Below are 17,954 nucleotides of genomic sequence, written 5' to 3' on the forward strand. Positions count from 1 at the left end.
AAAGTTAAGGGAGACCACGCCAAGGATGAAAAGTCTAACAGGGACCTACCTGGATCACTACAAACCTCCCTCACCTCCAGTGGTTGGGGAAAGCCTGAGCCACTCCCTTCAGGAGAACCCCCAAATTCCTCTTCAGAAACTCTGGTACTCAGCCAGAGGTCTGCCTTCAGTGCAAGTTCCCTGGGGTCAGAGAACTCACACTCCACCTGGTGTTGGTGAAGCTCTTGAAAACAAGGCACATCACACAGCCCCTCACATGTGCTAACCAAACTACCTTCCACCTTACCATTCAGTGCCTTAAAATAGTACCCCACATCACCCTCCTGAGACTGGTGAGACAGTATCTGACTGTCCCTGACACTCAACTCACACTCTTCTGGGTTGTCTCCATACTTCACTGCCAGGACTTGTACCTGGGGGAACCCTTCTCTCTGTCACTCTCACCTAGAGCCAGTAAAGCTTCCCTCCAACTAGTAGAATATGACTCACTGTGCCAGTTCTCCAATCCATCTCAGGGACCCTGCGCACCACTGGAGTACCTCATAAACCTGAGCCTCCTGGTGTATGTCATCCCCCTCCTCAAGTTGTACACCAAGGGGGTCATTCTGACCTTGGCGGTAAAAGTCGCTTACTGCCGGCCAGAAGGCCGCCATAACACCGCCGCGGCCGCGGTAAACCGCCACGGTCATTCTGACCCGCAACTGGCAAACCGCCAAAAACCCGACATCCACAAAAATCCGCCACACCAAAGGACAGCGAAAAAATGGCGCTGACCAAACCTCCACCGTCACGCCAACAGAAAAACGCCCATACCATTCCGACCCACAAATCCACGCGGCGGTCTTTCAAACGCGGTATTCCATTGGCGGTACATGCCGCCGCGGTCAAAATACACACACACATAGAAAACTCAGCAACATTGGTCAGTTCGAAAAACGCACACCTGATACACATACTAATACCACTCCCACACACCCAACACAATATAAAGCACACACCCACATCACCCACAAGCCCCTACGACCCGAAATCATTGATGAAGGCGAGAGACAGAGCACAGAATAGAGAATCCCACAACACACAGGTACACAACACCATCACCCACACAGAATCCACGCACCAAACACCACACACCACCACACGCACCATACCCAGCACCACAAACGCCACCCCACACCTCAACCACACCACCCCATGGCACCCCAAAGACACCCCAGGTTCAGTGACGCCGAACTCAGGGTCATGGTGGAGGAAATAGTGCGTGTAGAGCCCCAGCTCTTCGGGGCACAGGTGCAGCACACCACAATTGCCAGGAAGATGGAGCTATGGCAAAGGATAGTGGACAGGGTTAATGCGGTGGGACAGCATCCACGCAATCGGGAGGACATCAGGAAGAGATGGAACGACCTACGGGGGAAGGTGCGTTCCATGGTATCAAGGCACAACATTGCGGTGCAGAAGACTGGCGGCGGACCCCCACCTACTCCCCCAGAATTTACCGCGTGGGAGGAGGAAGTCTTGCACATCCTGCATCCTGAGGGCCTCGCAGGAGTAGGCGGAGGAATGGACTCTGGTAAGGCAAATCTTCACTACTGCTTCCCACCCCCACCCCACCTGCATGCCAAATCATACCCCCACCCTCACCCCCTCCCCCATCACACCAACCCCTAGCAAAAGGCTCACCATCACAACCCACCCATCCCAACACCAAGCCCTGCATGCGACCACAAAGCATGGACACCCATCACCAAAGCATGCCCACTGCACACACACATCACCCCCACAAGCCACCCTCACAAAAGCCCACACAAGGAAATGCCTGCACATGGGTACACGGACACCCACCCATCACACGAAATGCCACACACAGAAGCAATAACCATACCTTTATACCCCTGCAGGACCCTAACGCCACCACACCGCCACGGAGGGTCCAGAGATGTCCATCCCACCCCCAGAAGAGGCCCCCAGCGATGACAGCAGCTCTGTCTCCATGGAGCCAGACGACCAGCCCGGCCCATCGGGGACCTCTGGACAGTCGGTTCCCCACAGCCACAGGCTACACCAGACCCAACCCCCTCTGGGAACACCAGCACAGCTCCCACCCATCGGGCCCATGCCTCTGTCTCCAGGGCACGTAAATCAGCGGTGTGTCCACCACTACAGGGCACCCAGGTTGACCCACCACCCCAACAACAACAGGGACCTGGGGGCAGTGGTAGTGGGCACACCGTCCAGGGGACAGAGGCCCAGGAACACAGGGGAACTGGGAGGGCTGCTCTGCGACAGGGGGGGGACAGGCCCGGGGAACCGACTCTCCAAAAGGCCCTCTCCACCATCATGGGAGCATACCACCGCTCCCAGGAGACGATGGCGACGGTACTGGCCCGGTTCCAGGAGATCCAGGAACTGCAGGAGGAACGGTACATGGGGTTCAGGGAGGAACTGAGGAACATCGGTTCCGCAATGGGGACCATCGTCCTGGCCCTTACCCAGATCGTCAACACATTGCGGGACCATGTGGCACCCCAAAGGGCCCCTGTCACTAGCCCAGGCCAGGAACAGCCTACCACCTCCGCCGGCGCTAGTGGACAGGAGGCCCCACACAACGACAGGCCACCAGAACCCCACCTCCTGCAGAAGATGAACCACCCCGCAAGCGGAACCTGAGATCTCACAAGAAGACAGAGTAGGATTGCAAGACCCCCGCCAGCCTAAGATACCCCCTGATGTCATCCCACTATCCCACATTGTCAACCTGTCCAACCTTGAACTGCCCTTGCTCCATCCTTCCACAGGCATATGGACAATGTCCCTGTGCGACTGAGAACTGGACTCTGCCATGGACATTACTCCACCCCCACCCATCCCCGCTTCCCAATCATTTACCTATATGTAGCACTTAAAATAAATCACTTATTCCACTTCAAAAAACAGGAGTCTGCTTGTATTCTTAACAAATGTATTACACATAACGGTGCAATAATGGCCAGTTACTTTGTGATGACAACATACCAATTTCAATAAGCTTTAGTCCATGGGCAAAGAAACCAGAAGTCAGGCAGTGGGTCATACAGCTCTGAAAAGGGAAGGGAAAGTCACAAATCAGTTAACAGGAACTGGGGGGAAACACAGACAGTGGAGACGCATGAGGCCTCAAGTAAAAGTAAATTGGGGTGGCTGTTTCTTACCTGTGTGCTACTGAAAGTATTGTTGTATGACTGTATCCCTGTTGTCCGTGTCGTCCCCGTCGTCTTCCTCCTCTTCACTCTCCACAGGCTCCACAGCTGCAACAACACCACCATCTGGACCATCCTCCTGCAGAAAAGGCACCTGGCGTCGCAATGCAAGATTGTGAAGCATACAGCAGGCCACGATGATCTGGCACACCTTCTTTGGTGAGTACATGAGGGATCCCCCTGTCATATGCAGGCACCTAAACCTGGCCTTCAGGACCCCAAAGGTCCTTTCTATGATCCTCCTAGATCGCCCATGAGCCTCATTGTACCGTTCCTCTGCCCTGGTCCGGGGATTCCTCACTGGGGTCAGTAGCCACGACAGGTTGGGGTAACCAGAGTCACCAATTAGCCACACACGGTGTCTCTGTAGCTGTTCCATCACATAAGGGATGCTGCTATTTCGCATGACATACGCGTCATGCACTGACCCAGGGAACTTGGCATTTACATGGGAGATGTACTGGTCAGCCAAACAGACCACCTGGACATTCATCGAATGATAACTTTTTCTGTTTCTCTACACCTGCTCACTGTCTTTGGGGGGAACCAAAGCCACATGGGTCCCATCAATGGCACCAGTGATGTTGGGGATATGTCCAAGGGCATAGAAATCACCCTTCACTGTAGCCAATTCGCCCACCTCAGGGAAAATAATGTAGCTCCGCATGTATTTCATCAGGGCAGACAACACTCTGGACAAAACCTTAGAAAACATAGGCTGAGACATCCCAGATGACATGGCCACTGTTGTCTGAAAAGACCCACTTGCCAAAAAATGGAGTACTGACAGAACCTGCACCAGAGGGGGAATCCCCGTGGGTTGGCGGATGGGGGACATCAGGTCTGGCTCCAGCTGGGCACATAGTTCATGTATAGTTGCTCTGTCAAGCCGGTATGTAAGTATGATATGTCGTTCTTCCATTGTCGACAGGTCCACCAGCGGTCGGTACACGGGAGGATTCATCCTTCTCCTCGCAAGTCCCAGCGGACGGTGCCTAGGAAGGACAACATGGAGCACAGAGTCAAGCAACCCACAGGTCAATTCACACAGCTTGCAGAGTACACAAATCGCTATGCATGGAATGGCTTGTATGAGTGGCTATGCAAGGCCTAGGCCTGTGTGACGCAGTAGAAATCATGGCATGTGGGCCCTTGAAATGGCGGCTGCCTGACCTGTGAAGTGTGACAGTGGGATGTGAGGTCACTGCGCTGGCGTGGCACACCGTGGCGGTAGGCGGTCGAAGACCGCGGCGCAAAGCAGCATTGGTTAACATTGAACCCTATGGGTCTCAGGAGCCAATGACGATGTGCGCCGGCGGTCGCGGTACGCACCGCCGCGGTACGCACCGCAGCGGGCGTGACCGCCATTTTCTATCTGATTAATCACTCGAGACCTGATCATCCACAGGAGAGGACCTATACTGCAAGTGCTGCTGTGACCTCGGTCTGGGAGATACAATGGCTGCTGCGACTGGGGAAAGGGCCCCTGCCTTCACTGCCGAAGAATTGGAGGAACTTGTTGATGGGGTCCTCCCCCAGTATGCGCTACTCTACGGTCCTCCAGACTAACAGGTTAGTACACAGTGTGCACGTTGAATGGGCTATGCCTGTGTTGAGTGGGGTGTATGTAAGATGGTGGGGAGGGGAGCGAATGAGGACTGCAAAGCACGAAAGATGAGAGCATGTGCCACATGGCAAGGTTGGGGAGGAGGGGGCCACTCACATTGACCTGGCAGAAAACTGATGCGATTTCTTTTACCACCCTGTACATGTCACATAGGTCAGCGCCCATCAGAAGATCGACATTTGGCGTGCCATCGCCAAGGACGTCCGGGCCTGGGGGTCCACAACAGATGGGGCACCCACTGCCGAAAGAGGTGGGAGGACATCCGCCGCGGGACCAGAAAGACCGCCGAGTCTCTGCTGGGGATGGCCTCCCAACGTAGGAGGGGTGCCAGCCGCCAATTGACCCCCCTGATGTCCTGGATCCTGGCGGTGGCCTACCCCGTAGTGTACCTCCATTGCGCGGCCTAGTTCAGGGGGCTTCTGTGTCTGTCCTCTCCGACAACGGTGTTGCCAATGCATGCACTCAACCTGTCTTCATTTCTCCACCCCCCCCCTCATTTTCTTTGTCTTCCTGTTCATGTGTGCATTAGCATCATCTGGCGGAAGAGAAGTGGCATTGGAGCACGAGGGAGCTGCATCTCACATGGCCCCAGAGGGCCATACAACAGACTCCGAGTACACCAGTGAGACGGAGGGCGAGTGACGCTCCACAATGGGGACCCGTGGAGACGTCAGCGACACCGACACGTCCTCGGAAGGGAGCTCCCTAGCGGTGGCGGCAACATCCGTGCCCACCGCCACAACAGGTACAGCCGCCACCCAGCGCACCAGCCCCGCCCTCCCAGCAGCCCCTCAGCCTTCGCTCCGTGCCCGCTCGCCCAGGAAGGCGGGCATATCCTTCGCCCCAGGCACCTCAGGCCCTGCCCCAGTTACCCCTGCTGCCCTCAGTGAGGAGGTCATTGACCTCCTCAGGACACTCATTGTTGGGCAGTCTACCCTTTTGAATGCCATCCAGGGTGTAGAGAGGGAGGTGCATCGGAGCAATGCATACCTGGAGGGCATTCATTCTGGTCAGGCTGCCCATCAGCGATCGTTCAACGCTCTGGCCTCAGCACTGACGGCAGCCATTGTCCCTGTCTCCAGCCTCCCTCTTCTGACTCCCTCCACCCGGTCCCAGTCTCCTGTTCCTCTGCCTATCCCATCCCCACCATCAGACCAGCCTGCACACACCTCTACACCCAAGGGCAGCTCATCCAGACATAAGCACCACAGATCCCACAAGCATTCACCCAAGCAACATCCAGATGCAGACATGCCAACAGTCACTACCACCTCTGTGTCCCCCACCTCCTCATCTCCCTCCTCCCTCCCTGTGACGTCTCCACTCACACCTGCATGCACACCCCCATCAGCCAGTACTTCCATCACCAGCACACCCTCCATTACAGTACGCACATGTGCAGTCACCACCCCCACTGCCATTTACACGTCCCCTGTGTCCTCTCCCAGTGTGTCTGTCACCCCCTCTTCCAAAGCACACAAACGCAGGCAGCCACCCACCCAACAGCCATCCACCTCACGACAGCCTCCGTCACAAGCACCTGCACCCAAAGACAGCACACTTGACTCTCCTACAACCACATCCTCTTCCTCCACTCCCAAACCCACTACACCTACCCGTCCCTGTCCTCCCCAAGTCCTTTTCCTTTCCAACCTTGAACTCGTTCCAATCACTGACCCACGCCCTCCATCTGGTAAGACCAAAAAAAGCACCTCAGCCACCACCAGCCCTGCATCTACTGTGACCATAGTGCAGGGCTATTGGAGTCCACCAGATCCTAGGGCAGGCACATCGGCCAGCAGCAAGGGGACAGCCAGCCCCCCCCCTGGGAAGAGGACAAAGAAGAAAAAGGCCCGGTGCGACAAGCCTGAGACGGCTGCCACCAAGGACAGTAGCCTTGCCCCGTCACCTGCCACATCATCCAAGGGAGGCAAGGGCCACAGAGCTCCAGTGAAGGAGGGCAAGGGCAGCAGGGCGGAGAAGTCAGGCAGCAGGCGAGCTGCCCAGGAGGGCCCCACCATCCCCATTCCGGGTGTGACGGACGACACCCACGGGCCCAGGACTCCATCACAGGAGGGCGCCGCGACCGCAAGTTCGGATGGTGAATGAGCGGGAAGTCTTGCCCAGGTCTGGCTCCCTAGACACACAGGACAAGCACCGCTGAACGGGCCCCGCCGGGACAAGAACCGCTGAACGGGCCCCGCCGGGAGGAGCACCGCTGAACAGGGCCCCGCCGGGGCAAGAACCACTGAACAGGGCCCCGCCGGGGCAAGAACCGCTGAACGGGCCACGCCGGGACAAGAACCGCTGAACAGGGCCCCGCCGGGGCAAGAACCGCTGAACGGGCCCCGCCAGGACAAGAACCGCTGAACGGACCCCGCCGGGAGGAGCACCGCTGAACAGGGCCCCGCCGGGAGGAGCACCGCTGAACAGGGCCCTGCCGGGGCAAGAACCGCTGAACGGGCCCCGCCGGGACAAGAACCGCTGAACAGACCCCGCTGGGACAAGAACCGCTGAACAGGCCCCGCCGGGACAAGAACCGCTGAACGGGCCCCGCCGGGAGGAGCACCGCAGAACAGGGCCCGCCATCTCAAGCACCGCTCCACTGGGCCCTTCCTGTCAAGCACCGCTTCCCTGGGCCCTTCATCTCGAGCACCGCTCCGCTGGGCCCTTCCTGTCAAGCACCGCTCCGCTGGGCCCTTCATCTCAAGCACCGCTCCACTGGGCCCCGCCGTCTCAAGCACCGCTCCGCTGGGCCCTTCCTGTCAAGCACCGCTCCGCTGGGCCCTTCATCTCGAGCACCGCTCCGCTGGGCCCTTCATCTCGAGCACCGCTCCGCTGGGCCCTTCATCTCAAGCACCGCTCCGCTGGGCCCCGCCGTCTCAAGCACCGCTCCGCTGGGCCCTTCATCTCGAGCACCGCTCCGCTGGGCCCTTCATCTCGAGCACCGCTCCGCTGGGCCCTTCATCTCAAGCACCGCTCCGCTGGGCCCCGCCGTCTCAAGCACCGCTCTGCTGGGCCCTTCATCTCGAGCACCGCTCCGCTGGGCCCTTCCTGTCAAGCACCGCTCCGCTGGGCCCTTCATCTCAAGCACCGCTCCACTGGGCCCCGCCATATCAAGCACCGCTCCGCTGGGCCCTTCCTGTCAAGCACCGCTCCGCTGGGCCCTTCATCTCGAGCACCGCTCCGCTGGGCCCTTCATCTCGAGCACCGCTCCGCTGGGCCCTTCATCTCAAGCACCGCTCCGCTGGGCCCCGCCGTCTCAAGCACCGCTCCGCTGGGCCCTTCATCTCGAGCACCGCTCCGCTGGGCCCTTCCTGTCAAGCACCGCTCCGCTGGGCCCTTCATCTCAAGCACTGCTCCGCTGGGCCCTTCCTGTCAAGCACCGCTACGCTGGGCCCCGCCATCTCAAGCACCGCTCCGCTGGGCCCTTCATCTCAAGCACCGCTCCACTGGGCCCTTCCTGTCAAGCACCGCTCCGCTGGGCCCTTCATCTCAAGCACTGCTCCGCTGGGCCCTTCCTGTCAAGCACCGCTCCGCTGGGCCCTTCATCTCAAGCACCGCTCCACTGGGCCCCACCGTCTCAAGCACCGCTCCGCTGGGCCCTTCCTGTCAAGCACCGCTCCGCTGGGCCCTTCATCTCAAGCACCGCTCCGCTGGGCCCTTCATCTCAAGCACCGCTCCGCTGGGACCTTCCTGTCAAGCACCGCTCCGCTGGGCCCTTCATCTCAAGCACCGCTCCGCTGGGCCCTTCATCTCAAGCACCGCTGGCCCATTGACAGTGCCGCTTCTGTGTCGAGCAGGGCTTCAGGAAGCACTCGGGGCACCATGCCTCCTCCAATAACAGTGGAGTCGGTAATACATCTGATGGACTGTGGCTTTGCACCCCCCAGGATGGGACAGTGGGCATGGAGGCCCCTCGTGGATCTGGCGTCGTGGACTCATGTGGCTGAGGGGCCCCCCCCTTCCCTTCCCCCTGAGGTGCCTGTAGTTTTATTATCTGATGCCCCTGCAGTGTTCTCTCCAATGGAATCTGGTCTCCTGTGTGGGCGTTGCCCATGTGTTTGTGCACATTGGCCCACGGACTATGGAACTTTGACGGAATGTGCCAGACTTTTTGCCTATGGATATCTTGTTGACTATGTTCATTCCTTATTTTTGTATCTTTTATATGGCATATTTGCCATTCCTTCAATGGAGCTATTTATACATATATTTTATCGAACATTTCAATTGTGTCTTTGCATTATTCCGGGGGGTTTGTGTGGTGTCACTCTGACTTGTTGGTCGGCATTGGGGTGTAGGTATTTGTGGTGGGGGGGGTGTATGGTGCATGTGTGTGCCCGTAAGCTTTTCTCCTCCCCCCTCCCCTGTGTCGTAGGTGCAGTACTCACCGTTGTCGTCTGCGCCGGCGTTCGTACTCCTGGTAGATGAGCAGGTAGACAATAGCTGGTAGGATGTGTAATTCGGGCTCCATGCTGTCCTCCGTCCTCGTGGACTGTGTATAGGTGAGCGTTTTCCCGTTCGTAGTCTGTTTCCGCCGTGTTTTTATCGGCGGGGCTCCCGCCCCGGAAAAGGTGGCGGATTGGTGAGTTGTGATAGGGTGGGCGGTACATTGTCTGCCGCCTGCCTGTTGGCGGTGACCGCCGCGCTGTTTGTCAGTCCCGCCTTGGCGGTCGGAGTGTTAATGTGGCGCCCTGTGTTGGCGGTTCCCGCCAGAGTTAGAATACCATTTTTTAGACCGCCGGCCTGTTTGCAGGTTGGCCGCCGCTTTATCACCGACCGCCAGGGTAAGAATGACCGCCCAAGTCTCTGGGCATGTCCACTTCTCCCACAGTACTAGATGTCACACTTTTGCTGCCACCATCTGTTTTGGACCCAGCTCTTGTGGCTCTCTTGTCCAGCGCCATCAGACCAAGCTCCTGAGCTAAACGAGCTTTCTTCTCTGCACAGGCCCATCTCATTTCCTACAAAGCCTTTTCTCTCTCCTGCTCTAACCTGAGCTTTAGCTGCTCCAACTTGAGCTTCCTGGCTCTCTGCCTATTCTACAGACAGGCCTGGAGAGGAAATACTGCTGCCAACTCTGGAGGGAGGGAGCTCCTCGGCCAATCAGGATAACCTTCCGCCACACAGGCGATGATGATTCCTCCAGCCATCCCAAGTGCAGATTTTGTTCCTCCTCCTCCACAACATCATTCCCTCCTCTGTGTGCTCACCAGCCTTCCGGGCATCCAACCAGGCCCTCACCACCTTTTGTAGTTCCTCCTTCCTAGTGAAGCCTTTAGAAGAACACTTGAACTTTCTGCAGAAATTATTGAGCTGAGGGACAGTATAGGTTTCCAACCTCTCCTGCTCAAACACAAAGGCCCATATTTATACTTTTTTTTGTGCCGCATTAGCGTAACTTTTTGATGCAAAAGTGGCACAGATAACAAAATACAATTATATTTTGTAAGTTTACATCACTTTTGCGTAAATAAAATACACATATGTGGCGCAAAAAAAGTATAAATATGGGCCCTAATCTGCAGCTACTGCTGATGGATCACCAGACTGAGACATGATTGTGGTCTAAACTCAAGAGTTGCAAAAAAAACAAAAAGAGGAAAACAGTATGCTGGTATGTAATGGTCTGTGATAAAACAGTAGTGTACACCAATCACTGTACGTCAAGTACAATTACAAGTCATATCCTCACCGGTGATCACCAATGTTAGAAATGGGGACTATGGTTGGCACCCTGTCCAAGTAGGGACCCCCACTCTCATCAGGGTAAGGGAGATACACAGCTCAGATAAACCCCTGCTCACCCCCTTGGTAGCTTGGCACAAGCAGTCAGGCTTACCTCAAAGGTAATGTGTACAGTATTTGCACAAACACACACAGTAACACAGTGAAAACACCACAAAAGGTCTACACACCAGTTTAGAAAAATTGCCAATATTTTTCTAAATCAAACAAGAGCAAAACAACAAAAATTCAACATACATAAGCAAAGATATTAATTTTTAAAGTAAAAAGAGTCTTAATCCACAGAAATCAATGGATGCGTTGGATTAGCACAAAGTACTTGGTATGCGTAAAACATAAAGCCGCAAGGGCGAGCCTGCATCGGAAAAGCAAGAAATGCATTGATTCCTTGCTCACAGGTGAGGCTGTGTGTTGATTCTTTCTCCGACGGCCCAGCAATGCGTTGATTCTTTCCTCGCAGGGAAGTGATGCGTCAATTTCCAGATAAGCAGACTCAGGTCCGTGCAGTGATGTAGATTTTGATGCCCTGGGTCGTTGCGTTGAAAATTCCGATGCGCTGTGCGGAGGGTCCACAATGAGATCAGGAGCTGCTTCAATTCTCCAGTTGTGAGGCAGGCGCTGAGTCGAATTTTCAGCCACTGTACAGATGCTGCATCGATTTTTCTGATGAGCACACATTGGTGCGTAGATTTTCTCCCGCAGGTTACCAGCTTCCACTTCTAAGTGCCCACAGACTAGATTTGGCACTACTTAGCAAGTCAGGACTGTCGGCAGATGAACCCAGGCACTGACAGATGAAGTCTTTGATGTCCCTAAGACTTAAAAAAAGGGGCAAGCTCAGTCCAAGTCCTTGGAGAAACTTCATAAGCAGGTTTTCAGAAAGCAAAGTCCAGTCCTTCCCCTCTTCAGGCAGAAGCAGCAGCAGCAGGCCTGCACAGCAAAGCAACAGGCTGAGTGGGAGGACTAATCAAGCATCAAACTCTTCTCCTTGGCTGAGGTTCCTCTTGATCCAGAAGTAATCTGAAGTTGTGGGGTCAGCAGTCCAATACTTGTGCATGCTCATTTCTGCCTTTAAAGTGGGCAAACTTCAAAAGAAAGTCTTTGTAGTGCACAAGACCCTGCCTCTTACTTGTCCTGCCCCAGTAAGGGTTGGAGACAGTATTATGTGAGGGCAGGCACAGCCCTTTCAAGTGCAGGTGTCAGCTCCTCCCTCCCACTCTAGCTCAGGTAGACTCATCAGGATATGCAGGACACATCTCAGCTGTCTTTGTGTCATTGTCTAGAGTGAAATCACAAACAGCCCAACTGTCATTCTGACCCAGACTTGTATTCAGCAGGCAGGCAGAGGCACAGAATGTTTAAGCAAGAAAATTACCACCTTCTAAAAGTGGCATTTTCAAACAGACAATCTAAAAAACAACTTTACCAAAATATGTATTTTTAAATTGAGAGTTCAGAGACCCCGACTTCCTGTCTGTTCCCAATGGGAAATTGCACTTTAGAGATATTTAAAGGCAATCCCCATGTTAACCTTTGGGAGGGATAGGCCTTGCAATCGTGAAAACCGAATTTGGCAGTATTTCACAATCAGGCAGGACATATAAAACACAACAGTACATGTGCCACCATTTAAATACATTGCACCCTGCCCATGGGGCTTACTAGTGCCTACTTTAGGGGTGACCTATATGTAGTAAAAGGGAAGGTTTGGGTCTGGCAAGTGGGTACACTTGCCGAATTGGCATTGCAAGACTGCACACACAGATACTGCAGTGGCAGATCTGAAACATATTTACAGGGCTACTCTTGTGGGTGGCACAATCAGTGTTGCAGGCCCACTAGTAGCATTTGATTTACAGGCCCTGGGCACCTCTGGTGCACTTTACTAGGGATTTACCAGTAAATCAAATGTGCCAATCATGGATCAACCAATCACCAATACAATTTAGACAGAGAACATATGCACTTTAGCACTGTTTACCAGAGGTAAAGTGCCCAGAGTCCTAAAGCCAATAAAAACAGATCAGAAAAAGTAGGAGGTAGGAGGCAAAACGTTTAGGGATGACCACTCAATAAAGGCCAAGTCCAGCAGCTGTCATATGAATAACTCTGTTGGTGGTGTAACATTTGTGAGGTTTCTTCTGTCACCAAGGGGGTTATTCTAACTTTGGAGGAGTGTTAATCCGTCCCAAAAGTGACGGTAAAGTGACGGATATACCACCAGCCGTATTACGAGTTCCATAGGATATAATGGACTCGTAATACGGCTGGTGGTAAATCCGTCACTTTTCCGTCACTTTTGGGACGGATTAACACCTCCTCCAAAGTTAGAATAACCCCCCAAGTGTGTTTGGGAAATAGCACATTTCTCCATTTTGCGAAATGCCTGTGAGATTAATTATTGTTCGCTCACAGTTCTAAAAGGTGACAGGAGCCATTGAATATTCCCTGTAGAAGCTGAACAATCCAGGCTCTTTAAGATAGTGGATTGTAGCTGTCCCAGTGGAGCTTTGATATAAAGGATTTTCAATTACAAACTGTTGCGACGCATTGGTTGAATTTGAGCCTTGCACAGAGATGCAAATGGAAATCTACTACCAGTAGGTGCTAGTGTACTTATTTCCTGGTTCTGATTTTACAGTTTTTTCCATCTGAGCATCTGGCATGTCTTACTGATGCATTTTGAATCTATTGAATGTAATCAATCAAGTATTTTGGCGTGCTTAATCATACTTACCAAACTCCAGCCAAATTTCACTGGCAAATTGTATGCACTGACATTGGGAAGAGTGGTTCTTCACAACTAACATCCAACACAGATTTAGACGCAATAAATTCTGTTTAAAAGCTTTATGAGTGGCTTAAAGAAGCTTTTGACATCATAATACCAATTAGAACAACAAAACTGTACAAAATATAACAAGCACCTTGGAGAAATACAGAACTAAAAGAGCTAAAACAAATTAGAAAGCTACAATTCACTGGTCTCAAAACACAGCACTGAGACCACACTGATCACCACCACTGACGACATCTGAACCCTGCCCAACAGGGAAGAAGGGGAGCCCTGATCCTCCTCGACCTCTCCGCAGCTTTTGACACCGTATCAAGATTCTTATCAAGAGACTGCACTGAGTTGGGAATAGGGGTGATGCACTCAAGTTTATTTCATCATTCCTCACGGAACAAACATAGAGAATCAGATTACTGCCTTTCTTTTCAGAACCCACGAGCACCGTCTGTGGCATACCTTAAGGTGCATCCCTCAACCCTACCCTCATCAACACCAACATAACTCCATTAGCCAACGTCGTCAGAACCCGTGATCTCAACATCATATCCTACACTCCCGACAACCAGTTCATCCTCTTGCTCTCCACAGACCCCACCACCACTAAGACCAACTTCCACAACTGCATGAAAGATGCCGCAGACTGAATGAAGGACAACTGTTTGAAGCTCAACTCTGACAAGACTGAAATAATGATCATCGGCAACAAGCCTCCCTCTAGAATGACGCCTCGTAGTCCGCCAAACCCAGACCCATTCCCACACCAAAAGACTGTGCCTGCAACCTCTGTACCATCCTGGACTCCAAACTCACCATACAATGACAGACCAACAGAGTCACTGCCACCTGTTTTCACATTATCCGCCTGCTCCAAAGAATCTTCAAGTGGCCCCCTTCACCACAAGAAAAACAATCATGCAAGCCTTAATCAGCTGACTTGACTACGGCAGTACACAGCACTTAGGAACATTTTCTAGACTCATGATAAGGCTCCAGACGATACAGAACTAAGTGACCAGATTGATCCTCAACCTACCCAAATAGACCCACATTACCCAACAGCTGAGAAACACCCACTGGCTCCCTGTCCAGAAAAGATGCTAATTCAAGTTACTGATGCATGCCTACAAAGCCCTCCACATCTAAGGACCACCACATATCAACCAAGACCTGAACTTCCACCAGCCATTCAGAAACCTTCACCCTGCCTCTCTTGCCCTATAACAAATTCCACATATTTGCCACACCCACAGTGGAGGACGTTCCTTCTCCCTCTTCATCGCAAGATCCTGCTACGGCCTCCACCTCCGAACATCACCCTACCTGAGAGGCTGCAGGAGGATGTCCAAGCCCTAGCTCTTTGAATAATCCCAACAACCCCGCACCTCACGGGTGATAAGCCACCCTTTACAAATAATGATTGATTTATTGATTGATTGATTGAAAACAAACACCAATCAAGACAAAGTTCACCCACAAAAACATAACAGAATATAGAAGTCAACAATCAAAAAAGCTCAAAAAAGTACTATTCAGACAGAATTTAAAATGCTACACTTGCAAACAAAGAATTTTATAAAATTATCACAGAATTTTATAAACCTAAATGCACAGAAGGAACTCAACACATTACTAGAGAGCTCACTGACAAACTGGCTAAATATTACACAACCAAAGCAGATACGTCTGACTCCGATTTAAAACAAAAGGAAACCATCAGCACCAACCCATTTCCAAAAGTCCCCTTCAAGAGTAGGCTAACTCAGCCTCTGCATTATTTCAAATATCACAAAGTGAATTTATGGATCTGGTCAAGGCAAGTGGGCCAGCCAGCTGCCCTTCTGACCCTCATCCTTCAGAAATCTTCACAAGCATTCGTTTAACTACTGCTGCTTCCATACCAGTAAGAAGAATCATCAATAATTCTTTAACTATTGCAATCTTTCCTGAAGAACTAAAAATGGCATACATGCACCCATTATTAAAGAAAACAAATCTGGACCCACATGACCCCAACAACTACAGATAGATTAAAAATGGAGCTTTGCTGGAAAAACTAATAGAAAGAGCAGCATTCACCCAGATGTCACAATTTATTGAAAAAAACATTCATACCTTCGGACTACCAGACAGAATTCAGCCCAGAAAGAGGAACAGAATCTGCCTTCATGGCCATCTGGGATGACCTTAAAAACACAGTAGACCGCAGCAGAGTGGCTGCATTACTTCTCTTGGTCCTCTCAGCTGCCTCCAACAGAGTTGAACATGACACCCTAATGCAAAGACTCTATGAAGCCAGCGTAGAGGGCACATCTCTCAATTGGTTCACATCCTTCAGAAAAGGATACGTCATCTATATTCCCCCTTTCTCTTCCAAAATGTACTTCACAAAAGCAGGGGTCCCGCAAGACTCTATCATCTCACCTATTTTTTTAACATCTATCTGAAGTCATTACAGACAATGATCAACAAATTACAGCTCACATGCTATACCTATGCAGGTGACAAACAACTAACTACTCCTTAAACTAGAAATCCCCAAAGACATTGGAAACTCAAAAATCTTCAGTTGCCTCTGAGCCGTTGACTATTGGATGACATGGAGCCATCTCAAATTGAATGCTTCCGAAACTGAAATACTAACATGTGGCAATTGGAAAAACTATGACCCATCCTGCATCTCACCTGATGATCTGGGACCACCTCCTAAACTGTCTAGGGAAGTGAGAAACCTTGGAATTACCGTGGACTCCAAGTTATCAATGAATGCCCAAGCAGACAAATGAGAAAGATCAAGCTTCATTACTATTAAAACTCTGTGACACACCTTCCCCTACCTGGGAGTTCAATACAAGGTCCAGGATACTGTCTCTCTTGTACTGTCTAAACTTGATTACACCAATGGGCTCTCCCAGTGATCATCTTTCTCAACTATAAAAAAGGCTACAATAAATTCAGACCTCTGCTGCCAGACTACTCCTACATGTAAAGCCGCAAGCCCACATCCCCCCTGCGTTGAGGGCCCTACATTGGTTACTGGTTGCCAGAAGATCCACCTTCAAGCTGCTTTGCATCATCTACAAAGCATGGAGCAGGACCACTTTTCATCATGAATAAAATCACCAAATAAATGCAACAAAGAAACATCCACTCCAGAATGGCACCTAATCTCAAAATCCCACCATACCAGAAAAAACATAGGTGGCACATCCAAGCAGCAAGTATATGAAACCTTTTACCCCAAAACATAAAATTCACGAATAACTAAATTATCTTCAGAAGAGTACTCAAGAGCTGGCTCTTTTCTACATAACCACCACGCTCAAACAGTATTAAACAATAATGTACAGCATATCCCTGTGTTTAAACATTTATAATTTGATCATATGAATGTATCTTGATATGTGCATTTCTTTGTACAAATATGTATAATATTTATGAGTTTTAAAATATATAGATACCCTTTAGGACTGCTTAACAAATGTAATTATGACTTCTGAGACTCTGGAACAAACGTGGCATTAATTCCTGTAGGGAGACATTGATGGCCTGTTTCAAGCCATCTAACTTTAGGCTTAAATGTACATTGGAGACCTTTTTTTAGAGATTTAGGAAAAGGTTGAGGTTTAGGCTTAGGTGGTGGAAGAGAAACGTGATAAGACAACATATGGCTTTCTACTTAGGTTGACTGCCACCCCTGATGCCATAAGGGTTTGCTGGCCCATTGGTTGGGGGCGAGGTACTCGCTGCCAATGTACCGTATACACAAAGTCTTCTGGCACTTTTTCCCAATCTCTGCTGCCTTACTGTTCACTATTTATAACTTTACCAATGTCTCTGCCCTGTTATGTGTATGAAGGTTCATTTGCATGATTGGGCCTTTAGATGCTTAGACTGCTGTATTTGCTCTCTTTCTCTGACAATAACCTTTACATTTTATCCACACTGCATTTGGCTTCTCAAGGGCTATCAGTCAGGAAAAGCAGTTTGTTACTAATGTAGTCCTTGGGGTGGCTGATTCCTACTTCCTGCTGCCATACCTCTCATTACCCATATCTCTACCGATGTTTCTGCCTTGCCTTATTAAGGGGCAGATTTATACTTTTTGCCGCAAACCTGCGTTAGTTCAGGTTTGTGGCAAAAAGTATAGCACCAGCTAGTACCATTCCTAGATGCCGACAGAGCACCATATTTAAAGGAATGGTGCTAGCCAGCGCTAAGGCCCTGTTAGTGTCCTTTGAATGGACGCAAACAGGGCCTGGAAGGCGTAGGGGGAACCTGGGTTTGTGCGCCAAATTATGGGCTACACTGTTTAGAGAAGAAAAATTGCCGCTAAGCAGTGTAGCGCCAATTTCTGGCACACTAGACCCATGCTCATGGCTCCTGTCTTGGTAAAGACAGGTGCCAAGCCCACCACCCCAATGGCCATGCCCAGGGGACAAATGGCCCCTGGGCATGGGCATTGGGGCCGGTGCTGTGCACGGGGCCCCAAGTCATGGCCCCTGAGTGGTGTTGAATAGAAAAAAAAGAAAACCTACTTGGACTT

This window comes from Pleurodeles waltl, chromosome 9 (genome assembly GCF_031143425.1).
Source record: "Pleurodeles waltl isolate 20211129_DDA chromosome 9, aPleWal1.hap1.20221129, whole genome shotgun sequence".
NCBI classification, from domain to species: Eukaryota; Metazoa; Chordata; class Amphibia; order Caudata; family Salamandridae; genus Pleurodeles; species Pleurodeles waltl.